Genomic DNA, 17659 nt, shown 5'->3' on the forward strand with positions numbered 1-17659 from the left:
CCAGTACTGTGGCCACCTCATGCGAAGAGTTAACTCATTGGAAAAGACTCTGATGCTGGGAGGGATTGGGAGCAGGAGGAGAAGGGGACGACAGAGGATGAGATGGCTGGATGGCATCACTGACTCAATGGATGTGAGTCTGAGTGTACTCTGGGAGTTGGTAATGGACAGGGAGGCCTGGAGTGCTGCAATTCATGGGGTGGCAGAGAGTCAGACAGGACTGAGCGACTGATCTGATCTGATGGCTTTTCCATTAGTCATGTACAGATATGAGAGTTGGACCATAAAGAAGGCTGAGCACCAAGGAATTTATACTTGTTAACTGTGGTGTTGGAGAAGACTCTTGAGAGTTCCTTGGACAGCAAAGAGATCAAACCAGTCAATCCTAAAGGAAATCAATCCTGAATGTTCATTGGAAGGACTGATGCTGAATGTTCAATACTTTGCTGAAGTATTGAAGCTGAAGGTCCAATACTTTGGCCACTTGATACAAAGAGCTGACTCACTGGAAAAGACCCTGATGCTGGGAAAGACCGAAGGCGAGAGGAGAAGGGGTCAACAGAGGATGAAATGATTGGATGGCTTCATCAACTCAATCCATCAAGCAAACATTTAGATTGTTCATGCTCTTTGTATTAAAGTATAATTTTACTATAAATATTTCTTTGGAAACTGAGGTCATATAAATCACCAATTTTTTCAAAAAAATTTTTTTAACTGAAGTTCTATAATGAATTTACTTCCTTAAAAAGTTTGACTGAACATTGTATTTACCAGCCTCTGTAGAAAAATGCATGGTTAATCTGCTCATTTGAATAAAGGTCAAATATAAGTTTACTGAGCTAACTAGATGGCTTATACTTTTCCATAGATTTACTCGTCAAAATATTGACCAAATGAAGAACTAATTCAAAGTTTTAATACTAGTTAATTTAAAATCCAATATTCCACTTGGCTAGTAGTATTGGAAAGTACAAGAATAATTAGAACTATCTAGTCCCATCAAAATATAGTCTAGAGAGTATTTGTTCCCTCTAACTGCTATATTCAATTTGAAAAAGACATCTATTATCTTTTTTAAATTTCTTAGAATAATTTAGATTAATGTTTTCCTTTTTACTGTATTCAAATTTTAAAACATCAGGGCCTTGGATTAATAACCCATGGGGCTTCCCTGATAGCTCAGATAGTAAAGAATCCACTTGCAATGCTGGAAACCTGGGTTCAATCCCTGGGTTGGGAAGATCCCCTGGAGAAGGGAAAGGCTACCCACTCCAGTATTCTGACCTGGAGAATTCCATGGACTGCATAGTTCATGGGGTTGCAAAGAGTTGGACATGACTGAACAACTTTCACTTTCACTATAATTTATTATCATCAAATATGTATCATGACACATAACAATAAAATCTAGGAAAAAGGATGCAGGGCCCAATCAAAAGGTATTTTAAACAATGCTAAAAAAAATGCATACACAGACATACACATAGCTATCTAAATTAAGAAAATATGTCTGATAAAAGAAGCATAATCCTGTACCCTAAGGACCCACTGTGTCACAAGAACAAAATCAAACAAAATTGAGAAATCCTTTATCAACTTTTTTATGCTAACACTTATCTGCATTTGTGTTTTTTACACAATTTTTTTCTGAAATTTTAAATCAAGCATTTTCTGAAAAGTAAAAAAAAAATCTCTTGGAATTGCTTCACAAAGGGAAAGAGACACGTGTACCCCAATGTTCATCGCAGCACTGTTTATAATAGCCAGGACATGGAAGCAACCTAGATGTCCATCAGCAGATGAATGGATAAGAAAGCAGTGGTACATATACACAATGGAGTATTACTCAGCCATTAAAAAGAATACATTTGAATCAGTTCTAATGAGGTGGATGAAACTGGAACCTATTATACAGAGTGAAGTAAGCCAGAAAGAAAAACACCAATACAGTATACTAACGCATATATATGGAATTTAGAAAGATGGTAACAATAACCCTGTGTACAAGACAGCAAAAGAGACAGTGATGTATAGAACAGTCTTATGGACTCTGTGGGAGAGGGAGAGGGTGGGAAGATTTGGGAGAATAGCATTGAAACACGTAAAATATCATGTATGAAATGAGATGCCAGTCCAGGTTCAATGCGTGATACTGGATGCTTGGGGCTAGTGCACTGGGACGACCCAGAGAGGGAGGGTATGGGGAGGGAGGAGTGAGGAGGGTTCAGGATGGGGAACACATGTATACCTGTGGTGGATTCATTTTGATATTTGGCAAAACTAATACAATTATGTAAAGTTTAAAAATAAAATTAAATTAAAAAAATAAAACAAATATTTTTTGTTTTAGTTTTGTTTTCACTGTTATGTTTGTGTTTAATGAAAATCAGGCTTTCTTTAACACTACATAGTAAACAATAACATTTTAAATTTTGCTTAAGCCAACTGTAGATTTCAAATAAAACTATAGTAGTTTATGAGAGAAAAATACAGAAGGGCACAGTACAAGTCTATGAAAAAATTGAAAGATCATTAAGAACACTATTGTAAAGTTTTGTATTTTGAGGTCTCTGTGCTATTGCTGATAGTGTCCAGCAAGACAAGAAAATGATTCTGCAGGGGATCAGTTTTCAAGCTCTAGGAATTTACAATAAGACCAAACATTTCATCCTAACCAAAATCATCAAAATTGTCATTCAAAAAAATGTAACCTGTACTAGTGTTGATTCCATGCGGCACCTTTAAGTCAGCCCTGGCCTACAAGAATCTGCTGGAATTATGCTTGGCCACTATTTGTCTATTTAAACCTTGTCCAGAGCTACTTCATCTGACTCTTTTTGAGTACCAACTCAAGTCCTCCCACTCTCCCAGGACATTCCCAGAATCTAGTTCTCATCAAATCTCCTGGTGAGCTTTCTCAATAATTATAATGGCATTTAAATGTATATTTCTAATACTATCAATTAAAATGTTTGTACTACCAAACTGCTCCAAATCCCTGTGTTTAGAATGTTTAAATATTCTATTCTGAATCTTCAACCAAGAAAAATCCAAAAATATGTGATAGCATACATTTTAACTTATATGTGTTGGGTAAGAAGGGACTTCCCTGATAACTCAGGTGGTAAAGAATCCATCTGCAATTCAGGAGACCCCAGTTCAATTGCTGGGTTGGGAAGATCCACTGGAGAAGGGATAGGCTACCAACTACAGTATTCTTGGATTTCCATTGTGGCTCAGCTGGTAAAGAATCCACCTACAATGAGGGAGATCTGGGTTTGACCCCTGGGTTAGGAAGATTTCCTGGAGAAGGGAAAGGTTGCCCACTCCAGTATTCTGACCTAGAGAATTCCATGGACTGTATAGTCCATGGGGTCACAAAGAGTCGGACATGACTGGTTGGGTAAGGGCTTCCCTGGTGGCTCAAATGGTAGAGAATCTGCCTGCAATGTGGTATATATGGTATATATATATAAGGACAAGTATTTCAGTGCTTGTCCTTAACAAAGAAAAGAAACACAGGGAGTATCAAATGCAAGCTGAATACTAAGTATATACCTCAGAGATTTTAAAGTTGTCCAATTCTTTTTGTTGTTTTACAAGAAAGATGTGATTATTTTAGCAAACACACCTGCAAATTTCTAACAAGCAAACAGACAGATGGCCTTCTCTCCTGATGTTATTTATTAGAAACAGGCTTTAGGAAAGAAGTCTTCAGGTTATCTTCCTTTTATTAAATCTTTTTCTAAATATATTTTAGAAACATATTTGCTTGTTTTATTGATAGTTTATTTGTATATATTAATATAGATATATTTGTATATATTGATATATAATCTTAAGAATTAGTTCAGTTCTGTTCAGTTGCTCAGTCGTATCCAACTCTTTTCGACCCCATGGACTGCAGCACTCCAGGCCTCCCTGTCCATCACCAACACCCGGAGTATACTCAAACTCATGTCCATTTAGTCAGTTGATGCCATCCAACCATCTCATCCTTTGTCTCTTCTTCTCCTCCTGCCTTCAATCTTTCCCAGAATCAGGGTCTTTTCAAATGAGTCAGTTCTTCACATCAGGTGGCCAAAGATGGAGTTTCAGCTTCAGCGTCAGTCCTTCCAATGAATATTCAGGACTGATTTCCTTTAGGATGGACTGGTTGGATCTCCTTGCTGTTCAAGGGACTCTCAAGAGTCTTCTCCAACATCACAGTTCAAAAGCATCGATTCTTTGGCCCTCAGTTTTCTTTATAGTCCGACTCTCACATCCATTCATGACTACTGGCAAAACCATAACTTTGACTAGATGGACCTCTGTTGGCAAAGTAACGCTCCAGCGGTGATAGATGTTTAGGTTGTTTCAAAAAGTAGTAGAATTATTTCAATTCCGAGATACAGGAAGAGCATCACATCCAGTACTAGATTGGCTGTTGGGTATGGGAGCAAGAGACCTTTATACAGAAATATGAAGAATTCCAGCAGGAAATAGGTAGCATAATACCACCCATTCAGAAAGAACAGAATTTCCATCGGAGTGGAGGACAACTGTTTACCTCCGTAATCTCACCTTGCAGTCCCATCTCCAGTCCCCATGGAAACTAATCTTAAGAATACAATTTCTTAAACTATTGTTGCTGTTTTAAATTATAGTGAAGTAAATTTTATTCTAAACATTTGAGACCACATTACCTGCCTCCCGAGAAACCTGTATGCAGGACAAGAAGCCACAGTTAGAACTGGACATGGGACAATGGACTGGTTTTAAATTGGGAAAGGAGTACGTCAAGTACTGTACTGTATATTGTGACCCTGCGTATGTGACTTATCTGCAGAGTACAACACACGAAATGCTGGGCTGGATGAAGCACAAGCTGGAATCAAGATTGCTGGGAGAAATATCAACAACCTTAAATATGCAGATGACACCACCCTAGTGGCAGAAAGCAAAGAGGAACTGAAGAATCTCTTGATGAAGGTAAAAGAGGAGAGTGAAAAAGCTGGCTTAAAACACAACATTCAAAAACCAAAGATCATGGCACCCAGTCCTATTACACGTGCGTGCTCTACTCTTTGCAATCCATAGACTATAGCCTGCCAGGCCCCAGGCTCCTCTCTCCATGGAATTCTCCAGGCAAGAATACTAGAGTGGGTATTCTAGCATTCTAGTGGGTATTCTTCTAATAATGGAAGATACCCTTCTCCAGGGAATCTTCTCAACCCAGGGATCAAACCCAGGTTTCCAACATTGCAGGCAGATTGGTTACCACCTGAGCAACCAGGGAATTCCTATTACTTCATAGGAGGAACAGTGTCAGATTTCATTTTCATTTTCTTGGGCTCCAAAATCAATGCAGACAGTGACTGCACCTGTAACATTACAAGACAGTTGCTCCTTGGAAGAAAAGCTGTGACAAACCTAGTCAGCATATTAAAAAGCAGAGACAGCACTTAGCCAACAAAGGTCCCTCTAGTCAAAGCTATGGTTTTTCCAGTAGTCACGTATGGATGTGAAAGTTGGACTGTAAGGAAAGCTGAGCACCGAAAAATTGATGCTTTTGAACTGTGGTGTTGAAGAAGACTCTTGAGAGTCCCTTGGACTGCAAGGAGATCCAACCAGTCAATCCAAAAGGAGATCAATCCTGAACATACATTGGAAGGACTGATGCTGAAGCTGAAGGTCCAATACTTGAGTCACCTGATGCAAAGCACCAACTCATTAGAAAAGACCCTGATGCTGGTTAAGATCGAAGGCAAGAGGAGAAGGGGACGACAGAGGACCAGATGGTTGGATTGCATCACTGATTCAATGGACATGAGTTTGAGCAGGCTCTGGGAGACAGTGAAGGATATGAAAGCCTGGCATGCTGCAGTTCATGGGGTCACAAAGAGTCAGAGACAATTTAGTGACTGAACAACAAAAAAAAAAACATTTCATAGCAAAAATAAAGTATTAAAAACCATAGGAGAAGTTCAATAGAATTTTCAAGTGAATTCAATACTTGACTTCCAGCACTTTTTTTTTATTTTTTAAACTTTACATAATTGTATTAGTTTTGCCAAATATCAAAATGAATCCGCATTTTTAAAGATTATGACTGTGTGTGCATTTGTGTTAGTGACTCAGTCGTGTTTGACTCTTTGAAACCCATGGATTGTAGCCTGCTGGGCACCAGGTTCCTCTGTCCTTGGAACTCTCCAGGTAAGAATACTGGAGTGGGTTGCCATTCTCTTCTTCAGGGGATCTTCCCAACCCAGGGATTGAACCTGGGTCTCCCACGTTGCAGGCAGATTCTTTACCATTGAGCCATCAGAGAAGTTAAAGATTATAACTAGTTCTTCCCAATAAAGGAAACAGTTGATTTTTATAAATATTCAACTTACTAAATTATGATGGACTTTAACTAGAAACGTTTGAGGAAAGCAAATTGAGCTTGATTTTAGACCACAGGTTTAAGTTATAAGCAATTTAAAATCTGTACATTGTACTTTTTTTAGTGTTGCTGCTGCCGCTGCTGCTAACTCACTTCAGTCGTGTCCAACTCTGTGCGACCCCATAGATGGCAGCCCACCGGGCTCCCCCATCCCTGGAATTCTCCAGGCAAGAACACTGGAGTGGGTTGCCATTGCCTTCTCCAATGCATGAAAGTGAAAAGTGGAAGAGAAGTCACTCAGTCGCGTCCAACTCTTCGAGACCCCACGGACTGCAGCCTACCAGGCTCCTCCGTCCATGGGATTTCCCAAGCAAGAGTACTGGAGTGGGTTGTCATTGCCTTATCCATTTTTAGTGTTACCAAAATTTAATATAGCCTTCTCTTACTTTCCTTCCATGCTATAATATATGACAATCTCCTTCAAAATGTATTCCAAATTTAGCTTTCTCTTACATGATATTCATTTGGAGACTTCATAAACATTTATTTGAACAACCTCAAATATGTCTTTTCTCTATACTTTTTTAAAAACAAAAATTTAATGCTTATACTTTTGTATTCATGATTCCCAGACATTCAAATGAGACAGACATTCATATTTTCCCAGTCATTAACGTCTCTTATACAAGTTAAATATATCAGAGCAATATTCTTCAACTGAACTCAGAATTTTAGATTTGGATATGAGACTTCACAGAGATCACCTACTTTAACTCTGTCATGGACATAGGAGAATGCAGAGAATGTGGGGTGGACTGACCATGTGCCGACAGTTATATAGGCAAATTTCAATTAACTAACCATGGCCAAATATCCAAGCATTTGAAAACTGCAAGCTTTCTAATCATTATGGAAACCAAATGTCAACCCATAGAGGGAATTATGGTTTTCCTTTGTGGCTTATTCTAACCTGCTTAGTAGAACCACTTCTTCCCTATCCCTTTGGATGAAATTTATAGTCAAAGACCAGTGAATTTTCTGAATATTCTGAGAAAATGGGAAGTCCTTTTTTTAATAATCCATGTGCCTAATCCGGTGTACTATTCAAGAGTGTCAGACTTCGGCCCCTCTCCCTCATCTTGGGCCTCCTGACTCTAGCTTTCTTCATAATTAAAGAGAAGATGCATATATTTCCTTCCTCTCTTTGACCTCTCAGCACTTCACACGCCCTTTTTCTTCTACTCTGTATCAGACCATGTCGGGGGTGGGGGGAAAGTAAAGGAACCGGAAATGTTATTTCACTAACACCGCTCTGGGCTGGAGTTAGCACTTTACATCCACTGAAGGTGCTTAGAGGCTTTCATCTTTTTGGAAAACTTGTTTCTTTGATTCACTGGGGACAACTCCCAACTGTAGGAGATTCATCACCTGCAGGATTCTTTATACAATGGACTGCTTCTCCCCAAGCTGGTAGTCTGAGACTGGTTTCTTACTCCTGGGAATCCTGGACCACACCCGTATACAAGCCACTTTCTCCCTGCTGACAGCCCATTTAGCTCTAAGACAGCCCAGGGCAGCTCACATCCATGTAGGACTAACAGTGTGTTCAGGGGAAACACTCAGGATTCTTAGTTTGCCAAATTTGAGCAGTGACAGTCACCCCGATGTGCCAGCCTCTAACCTTTTAAATCTGTCAGGCTTGAGCCAAATATTGGTCCACTTTGTCTATTGAGTTCTCAGGGACATACATGACACCTTCACTTGGAGCCACTCCCTGTGCTAGAGGTAAACGTACTTCTTTGGGGAACAGCAGAACACTGATACATGAAAAGCTCTTTAAAAATTCTCTTCTACCCAGACATAATACTGTAAAGAAATTATCCTTCAATTAAATATAAATAAACTAAAAGTCTCTTCTATTATACAAAACACTGTAGTGGTGTATCCTTAGTTTGGTGGATATTATGAATAGTACAAATTATCTTCTGAGCTGCAAGTCCTGTATGGTGGTCTTGGACTTTACTTTGAAATGTAGTGTGTATGTTCTTGGATCTCAACTGAAACTGTGATTAAAACAATTCCATTTAATCTTGTCATAGATTCTCAGATAACATGTAGAATTCATTTTTGTATTCCCATTGCTTATCACAATGATTGAAATGTAGCAGGTATTTGACAAGTCTGCTTTTTTTTAAATGATTGAAGTTATTTTGAATTTAGATACTTTACCATGTGCTCTCATGAAGAAACATGTAAGTGCTTCTTGACTTATCTCTCATGAGATCATTGACAAATTTTCATCAGGTCTGAATAATTTTATATATTTTCTATTACTAGAATCTTTCTAGAATATTTGCCCCCTCTACACATATTCTGTATCTACTAACTTAATTTAGGGGCTTATCCTTTACTTGGAAGGTTCTAAAACATTCCTATTTCCCTACAATGCTTTCTTCTTCTTCTAATCAGTATCCTATGCTGTCTTCAAGAGAATGAGTCTAAAATTTTTCTGATCATTTTATTCTATCTTCCCATCCTGCTCATGGTTTAAATCATTCCAGGTTTTGTTTCACATATCAAATAGAGTCCAATTTCTCCAGAATGATACAGCCAACATTTTCAGTGGCGCATCTGCCTAAGTCTTCATTACTGACTCCCAACGTTCCCCACTTCTTATTTCTGAAAGTTCAAAAACATTTGACTGCAAAGAGATTGTGGAATGGGCTATGTTTTTTCATAATTTTCAACTTCATTAGAAGGGCTGATGTTGAAGCTGAAATTCCACTACTTTGGCCACCTGATGCGAAGAGCTGACTCATTTGAAAAGACCCTGATGCCAGGAAAGATTGAAGGAAGGAGGAGAAGGGGACGACAGAGGGTGAGATGATTGGATGGCATCACCGACTTGATGGACATGAGTTTGAGTAAACTCTGGGAGTTGGTGATGGACAGTGAGGCCTGGCATGCTGTAGTCCATGGGGTTGCAGAGCTGGACACGAATGAGACTGAGCGACTGAGCTGAACTGAGCTGATAAACCTGCTTCCTTTGCATGAAGTACCTTTCTCTCTTCGTTATCTACTGAAATTCAAATGCTAGCACAAATAATATTTCATTACTCCAATCACAAATAGTCATTTCCTCTTCTTCTAACTCCAGCTTTTAACAAATATGAGGTTCTATATGATTTGTTCACATATCTATCTGCCTTTTCAACTTGACTGAAGGCAGTCTCATTAAAATCAATCAAGAAATAAATGATTGATGAATTAAGAATTTCTAAATTGCTATTAATAGTATGTTGACTGTAGGAAAAAAGTGTCACAAGCACATCATCTGGAACATATGTGGGAGGGACAAAGTTAAAAGAATGATTGCATAAAATGTACAATATTCATTAATTCTACTTATTTTCAAACAGTTTAATAGTCACTAGAATATAACAGGAGGCTTCCCTTGTGGCTCAGATGGTAAAGAGTCTGCTTGCAAGGCTGGAGACTTGGGTTCGATCCCTGGGTCAGGAAGGTCCCCTGGGGGAGGGCATGGCAATCCACTCCAATATTCTTGCTTGGAGAATTCCACAGACAGAGAAGCCAGGTGGGCTACAGTCCATGGGGTCACATAGAGTCAGACATGACTGAGCGACTAACACACACACAGAGTATAACAACATCTAAATGATCTACTTCTCCCTGCTCAGACCTCCAAATAGTTACATTAAGACTACAGGGAACAAAATGACCTCAAGGGTAAAACTATGCCTAGAAGCAATATTGTGAGATTAGTGATTGCATTAAGATTCAGGCAACTCATGTCAAGTTGAAAAGGTCTTAAAGGAGGATCAAAGATTGTGAGATAGTGATAGCAGGGTCTCAGAGGTTTCCATATTCTCTAGATGCTGCTTTCCAAGCAGCATATATTCTCTAGATGCTTCTTTCCAAGCAGCATATATTCTTCTAGGTATAATATTCAAGCTAAAAGCTAAATCTCCTTGCAATCATCAGGCCAAATATTTGGCTCACTAACAGCAGTAGTATCTCATTAAATTATCATAATGAAGAAGCTGATGTTCTGCTATGATTGACCTCTATGTTGGACTTCACATTTTTGATGGGCTCATGATATACACAAATGCCCATGAGAATTAACTCTAAGAATCTTCAAGGTGCTTTTAAATTCTCAGCATACAAAAATATGTCAGTTGCTGTCACAGATTCCTAGAAGACCACATCTCCCCCCTGATAAATGGATGTTTTAAAGAAATGGCCCTAGTTCTCAGTCTAGGCATTTAATGAGATGTCTCTTAAAAATGAAATAAAAAGACATTGCTCCACTTTTGTTTTCCTACCTAATTTAATCTTAATTACCTATCCTAAGTTTAATTCCCTAGAAATCAGAGCCTGAGACAAAAGTTTATGTGCTAACATTTTATTAAGGAGTGCCAGTTGTTCCTGAGGAGCAGTGATGAGGGGTGGAGGCAGTGAGACTGGGAAGAAGGAAGAACACATACAATGAGAAGGGTTACCCAGATAGCTGCTGATTGCCATTCATCATCAGAGAAGCCTTAGGAACAGTGACATCTGAGAAAACTCATCTGTCAGAGTCAATAATGATCTGGTTCCCTAACCCCTACTGATCAAAGGCTGTGCCACAGGGCCTTAACTCCCACAAGCTCCTGGCTTGCATTTAAGGAATTCAGAGCTTCGTGGAACTGGTCAGTCAACCTCACAGGCATCTTTTGTTTGTCAGTGTCAAGCATGGGGTTTCACGAATTCTTATAGGAACAGTTGCAACAGTAGAGTAATTTCATAACTGGAGACCAAAGTAAGCAGTCTCCAGGACTTCAGCCAGCAAGCTAAGTGAGTGGATGGAGCCCAAGAGAAGCAAAAACAGAACCCATTACCCTACTTCTATCTCATGGCTTTTCAAGACAACAGTATGTAAAAGCTGGTGGTACCCAAGATCTGTCTATGTTAGATGGTGGGGTTATTTACTTTTTTCTTGGTTTGCTTGCATCAGAGGAGGTAACTGTACACAATTCCTGAGTTGACCGGCCCAGAATGAATAGGTGATCCACTTCCAATATTGCAACAAATAAAGAAACAAGCAAAATAAGTCAGTGGGTCTTGAGATTATACGCACACACGTCTTTTCACCATCAGAACATTGGCCTGCCTGCAGTTTTTTCCTTCCTGACTCCAGGCAGGGCTAATTACAGACTGCCAACAGCGGGTGGTAGTAACGGCAAAAGGAGTGGTGACAATCTGATGAACCATTTCAAAAGGAGATCATATTTTCTACTGTTTATGTTATTCATTAGTCACAAGTATCTTTTTAGTCAAAATGATGAATTTTTCTTCTTTAAGTGTCAATCAGTCGCTATGATTAGTCGCTTCTGGAAAAAGAATCAGTGCCAGTACTTGTAATGAATCACACACAGTGATGTTTTATGGAAAAGGGTGGTGACGTTGAAGAGATCACTTCATGGGTCACTAATAGAACTGAATCTCCTGTAGAAAAATGTACAGTACTTTAAGCTTTTAATCTAAAGAAGTATTATTAATCTAGTCTATGAACTAAATAATACCTCAAGGTGTTATTTTAGCTCCTGATCCTCAAACTGTAGCTATCTAGTTTATTTTTGAAAATGAAAAATCAAAGACCTAGTTGAGTGTTTGCAGAGGTACCTTTAGAGGTTAAAACAAAGAATACAGATGTAAGTATGTCTTATCTTTGCAAAATCCATCACAGATGAACACTCTATTGCCCAAACAATTTCTGACTATGGTTAATTTTGAGATATATTGATCTGAAACTTTATTGGAACACAGTAACACTCATTTTATAACTGTATATTATTGAAGTTTGTATACTGGTTTACAAGATTCATAAAACTCTTGCTTCTGGAACCTCTCTCAGGTTAAGTTTTAAGGAACAGAATCAGTAGCCATATTAGCTGACCATTTAATGTAAAATTATACATTTTTAATTGCTAAAAATGGTTAATTATTGGTACAGAAGTTCTTGTTTCTGTTTAATTTTCTTTATAGGACTTTATAATGTCTATACAAAACTTCAGAGCTATAACACTGTCAATTATGCTTATTGTTGAAATAACACTGGGGTGAAGCTTTTGATAGTAGACCCACATAACTAGGAATTTATCATATTTTAATTGTATAGATTTTAGTAATCAAAGCTTTCACTGGCCATTTGATACAGAATTGAAGGGCAACTTGATTCACTTGCTAATCAATTTTGTTCATTTATAAGGGGCAAAATCAAGTTAGTCTCTTGTTTCTATATATCACTGGACAATTGTTCCTCAAATTTCAATAACTTTCAATTTCATTTCCTGAATTCAACCTCTGGGGTACTGCATAGTTATTGTAAAAATAACCGTAACTATATGTACAACCAGTGCAATGAAATATGCAGGAACACACTGAATACAGCGGCAGACAAGGGAAAACTGCAATGTGTAATATGCTCTTTTTTTTGTGGAAATGTACAAAAGCTAGTTACCTGAGTTCACCTTGTATTTTCCTTGAGCCTTTAAGAATATAGAACTTTAGGAATATAGAGAGAGACTTTAGGAATATAGAACATTCCTAAAACATACATTTGCAAACTTTATGATATGCTAAATAACTTACAGTTCAGGTTCATCTGTATACTTGCTAAAACAAACAAAACTACAACCATAGATAGCCAGGATCATAAAAGCTATAAACTACTGCAATGAGATGGATGCAAATCTTAAATTCTATAGAGAATTAAAAAAAAATTAAAGATTACATTTTTAAAAATATTAAATCTTATTTAAGATTAAACTTTTTAAAACTCATTCTATAATAAAGAGAACAAGCCAACTGAAATAGATGAGTCCATAAATCTAATTATTTCACAATAAAAATTAATTTTGAATCTAGTTTATTAATGAAAGTGCAAAGATACATGAAGGATCCTTAACTGTGGCTCATATTATCACACCACAATATTAAATATGGTTTCGGTGCACAACTTTTGGCAGCTAAAGCTGCATGTATTATTCCACACAGATGATAGAAGGAGGCCAATCTTAACATATGCAAAAGAAATTCAATAACATTTGCTCTGATAGTTACTAACTCTGAATAAAATATTCTCTATTTTTCTAATCTGAATCATCACGAATTGGATTCCAACTTTTCTTGTTTAGTCCTTAGAGAAAATAAATATTAACTAGCCCCTGGTGAAAACTCCTTCTTTAACTCAGTCTGTTAAATAACATTTGATCTTAGTCAAATGAACTAGCTCTAAATGTAAACATTAATCAGTTTTGGGGATTTGCTCAACCCCTTTGCATTTTGTCAATGCCTTTTTTAATTGTGGAAGGCAAATAAAGACTTTGTTCAGAGCCATATGATTTGGAATTTTGTTCAAATGGAATCAGATATGAATAAGGAACAAATTAATCTAATATACTTTTATTACAGGTATAGGCAGACCACATACACAGTCTCCCATCATTGTCAATTATAACAACATAATGCTATAGATGATAACTAGGATTATCCTATTCCGAATCCATATGAATGAATGGTCTGTATGTTCTGATATGTCAGAACGTGGAAAATGTCTTAACAATCTCATTTTCAAAAATAGGTAGGAATATAAATCTAGTTAATGTAATATACATTATAGCAAAGTAGGAGAAAATCAAGATGATTAAATATTTCTATAACCTCAAGGTAAGATTTTTTTCCTCTGCCTAACACTACTAAATTCTTCCCTTTAAAAAATAGAAATATTGTTATCACTAAATTTTCAGAGGGACTAGAATAAATGCAATGTCATCATTAATATTATGTTCATAAAAAGTGTGACTCTAAGGAGAATAATGCTTTGAGCTCCTGAACCTAAGGCTTCAAATTTCTGATGGTTTCTTAACAGCACTTAGATTTTACATACTGTCATACTCAACACTGGAAAACACCACAACCAATAATGATCATTCCTGCTGATTGTTTTGAGGTTGTAAAGAAAATTTTTGTGCAATTGACTTTGAACCTCTTTCCACCAAAGAAATCAGGTTTTTAAGGCTTTTGTTACTATTAATTTGACTCTTTCTTCATTGCACTTAGTTCATATGTTTTGGCTTTTTCACCAAGCTTATAAAAAGATGAATTGCTTGGCCAATTATCATACATACAGTGGCAAGATTGGTAACGCAAGAGAGGGAGAAAGTATAAGAAAAGAAAATGGCATAACATAGAGAATAAAAGTGGTACTTTTATTTTGATAATTAAACCCCTCAAATGAGGTTGACATTATTACAGATAAGACAAAGTTTTCCTTTGCTATGGTATATATTTTATCACAGCTATAAGTTTTGAGACCTTATATGATTTTCATTACTAAAATGGTATAAAGGGTTTATATTCATATTCTTGGGATAGAGCCCTAGCTTTATTGCTTCATAAAATGGGTATATTCAAGACATAATTTAAAATAGAGAAGCCATGAGACTTTAGTTTTCTACTTAGTATAATCAACATAAGCATGAATACCTCATTACTGCTGCTGCTGCTGCTGCTAAGTTGCTTCAGTCGTGTCGGACTCTGTGCAACCCCATAGACAGCAGCCCACCAGGCTCCCCCATCCCTGGGATTCTCCAGGCAAGAACACTGGAGTGGGTTGCCATTTCCTTCTCCAATGCATGAAAGTGAAAAGTAAAAGTGAAGTCGCTCAGTTGTGTCCGACTCTTCCCGACCCCATAGACTGCAGCCTACCAGGCTTCTCCATCCATGGGATTTTCCAGGCAAGAGTACTGGAGTGGGGTGCCATTGCCTTCTCTGTCATTACTAACTATAATTAAATGAAATGATAAGTTTATATAATATTGATAAGAACTTTTTCATGAGTGCTTATGTGCCAGGCAGTATGTCAGAATTCTTTATGTATATTATTTAAAATATCTGATGTGCACTCTACCACCACGAATTCTACTGTCTTTGGCTACTGTGAGTTTTCTATGTTATTCTTAATTTATGCAACATTTTTATCCAACAGGTAGATTTTTAACTTTTATATATTACAAATCTTTGAGAATCAGAAACAAAGTATCCTTTCACTACCCAATCAAATTGAATTTTAAAAAGTGGAGACTCAAATGTATAGACTATGTGTGTGTGTGTGTGTGAAGTCGCTCAGTCGTCTCCGATTCTTTGCGACCCCGTGTACTGTAGCCCGCCAGGATCCTCTCTCCATGGGATTCTCCAGGCAAGAATACTGGAGTGGATTGCCATTTCCTTCTCCAGGGGATCTTCCCAACCCAGGGATTGAACCTGGGTCTCCTGCATTGCAGGCAGACGCTTTATCCTCTGAGCCACCAGGGAAGCCATAGACTATGTAGAGATCCATAAAATCTAAACACTAGGTAAACAGAAGCAGGATGATCACGGTCAACTCTTACTAAAAATACACTAAAAATACTCTTTTTGAATTAAAAATATTTAGTGTGAGAGAACAACAAAGGATCTTGGGGTCAATCTAGAACATATAGAGGAGATTTGGATATGACATCTTACTATAATACAAAAAATATGCTTTCAAGATATATGTGGACCTCTATTTGTGAGTCTTGAGACAAAAAATGACATTATTCTTGAAACATAAAATTCTTTTGCATCTCAAATTCAGTGTGCCCAAATAAATACATATTTTCTTTGCACTGTATTCTAATGTTTTTCAATGTCATCAATCTCCTACCAACATTGACATTACTAAATGTATTCATCTTAGTCTATATCAAAAAAGTCTTCAAGCCATATTGGCTGTCGCTAAAGGCAATGAACCTAGTCTTCTTTATATTCCTTGTGTGTGTGTGTGCTCAGTTGTGTATGACTCTGTGTGACCCTATGGACTGCAGCCCACCAGGCTCCTCTGTCCACGAGATTCTCCAAGAAAGAATACTGGAGTGCGTTGCCATGCCCTCCTCCAAGGAACCTTCCCAACCCAGGGATCAAACTCATGTCTCTTGTCTACTTGGATTGGCAGGCGGGTTCTTTACCACTAGCGCCACCTGGGAAACCCCATTTATTTCTTACATGCTATAAAAACAAGGAATTCAATAAATGTTGGTTGTACATTGACTACTTGAAGAAAATTTTCGTATGTCCCAAACAGTATTCAGAAAAATTTTCTCCTTCTTTGTTTTAATTGAATTCTGATTAGCCTCATGGATACTGATCTACCTACAAAACTCCCTAAAAGCTATTAATTCCCAAATACCACTGTAGCTCAGAGTCAGAGGTATATTATATATCTTTGTTCCACATCTGCATCATCATTCCTCTTTCTCCTAAATACCACATATTTTTTGAGAATCCTGTTATCAATTTAATTCATTTCTGTTCCTGTACTCATTTACAACATTAACCGTCTCCTGGTCATTCCCACTGTGACTTTCACATACATGCGTGCACGCACACACACACACACATTCATGAATATTATAAACCAGCTCATTCTCTTACTCTGTGGTCCTATGATCATTCTTGGTATTTTAAGTACCGAGGGTCTCATTTATTTTACCTCTCCATGTACAACCCCTTTTCCTCAACTCTTCCTTCGCCACTGACCTCTATGGCTGCTTACTGAAATCAGAAAATAGATCTTCAAAATCACAAATAAAGCTTTCCACTGTGTTCTCTGCCACCTTCATCCTTTGATTTGCCCCAGTTACAATGTCTGGTTTCAGTTTAGAAAGACCTCTGATCCTTTGAATGACACGCTTCTCCCTATCCCTTATTCCTTTATAACTGTGCTTTCTTTCTTTTCAAATACCATTTATCTAGTTCATCATTATAATCGTTCTCTTTCAAATACTTTCCACTCCTTCTCCATTTTGTTCATATAGACTGAGAAATGGAAACTTTGAGTGAATATCTAGGTGATAATGCTCTATGCCTTTTCCCACAAAATAGAACTGCTGTAAATAATCACACAAATAAGGGAGGTGATATCATAATGGGTTCACAATTGAAAACTCAAGTAGAACCTTAATATTACTCAGTAATCCTACTAGGTATCCTCACATCCATTTTTCACATTCAGTTCAGTTCAGTTCACTCGCTCAGTCGTGTCCGACTATTTGCGACCCCATGAATCGCAGCACTCCAGGCCTCCCTGTCCATCACCAACTCCCGGAGTTCACTCAGACTCACGTCCATCGAGTCAGTGATACCATCCAGCCATCTCATCCTCTGGCGTCCCCTTCTCCTCCTGCCCCCAATCCCTCCCAGCAT

At 37.7% G+C, this 17659-nt stretch overlaps 1 protein-coding gene and 1 non-coding gene across 2 annotated transcripts in view; both read right to left on the minus strand.

The window, feature by feature from the left end:
• Window positions 1-17659, minus strand: part of SGCZ (sarcoglycan, zeta) — a 395846-nt gene that overhangs the window by 124988 nt on the left and 253199 nt on the right. The gene's annotated exons all lie outside the window — the stretch shown is intronic.
• Window positions 15677-15748, minus strand: TRNAC-GCA. Its single transcript has one exon. It is a non-coding gene; the product is annotated as a tRNA-Cys (tRNA).

This window comes from Bison bison, unplaced genomic scaffold (genome assembly GCF_000754665.1).
Source record: "Bison bison bison isolate TAMUID 2011002044 unplaced genomic scaffold, Bison_UMD1.0 scf7180017864105, whole genome shotgun sequence".
NCBI classification, from domain to species: Eukaryota; Metazoa; Chordata; class Mammalia; order Artiodactyla; family Bovidae; genus Bison; species Bison bison.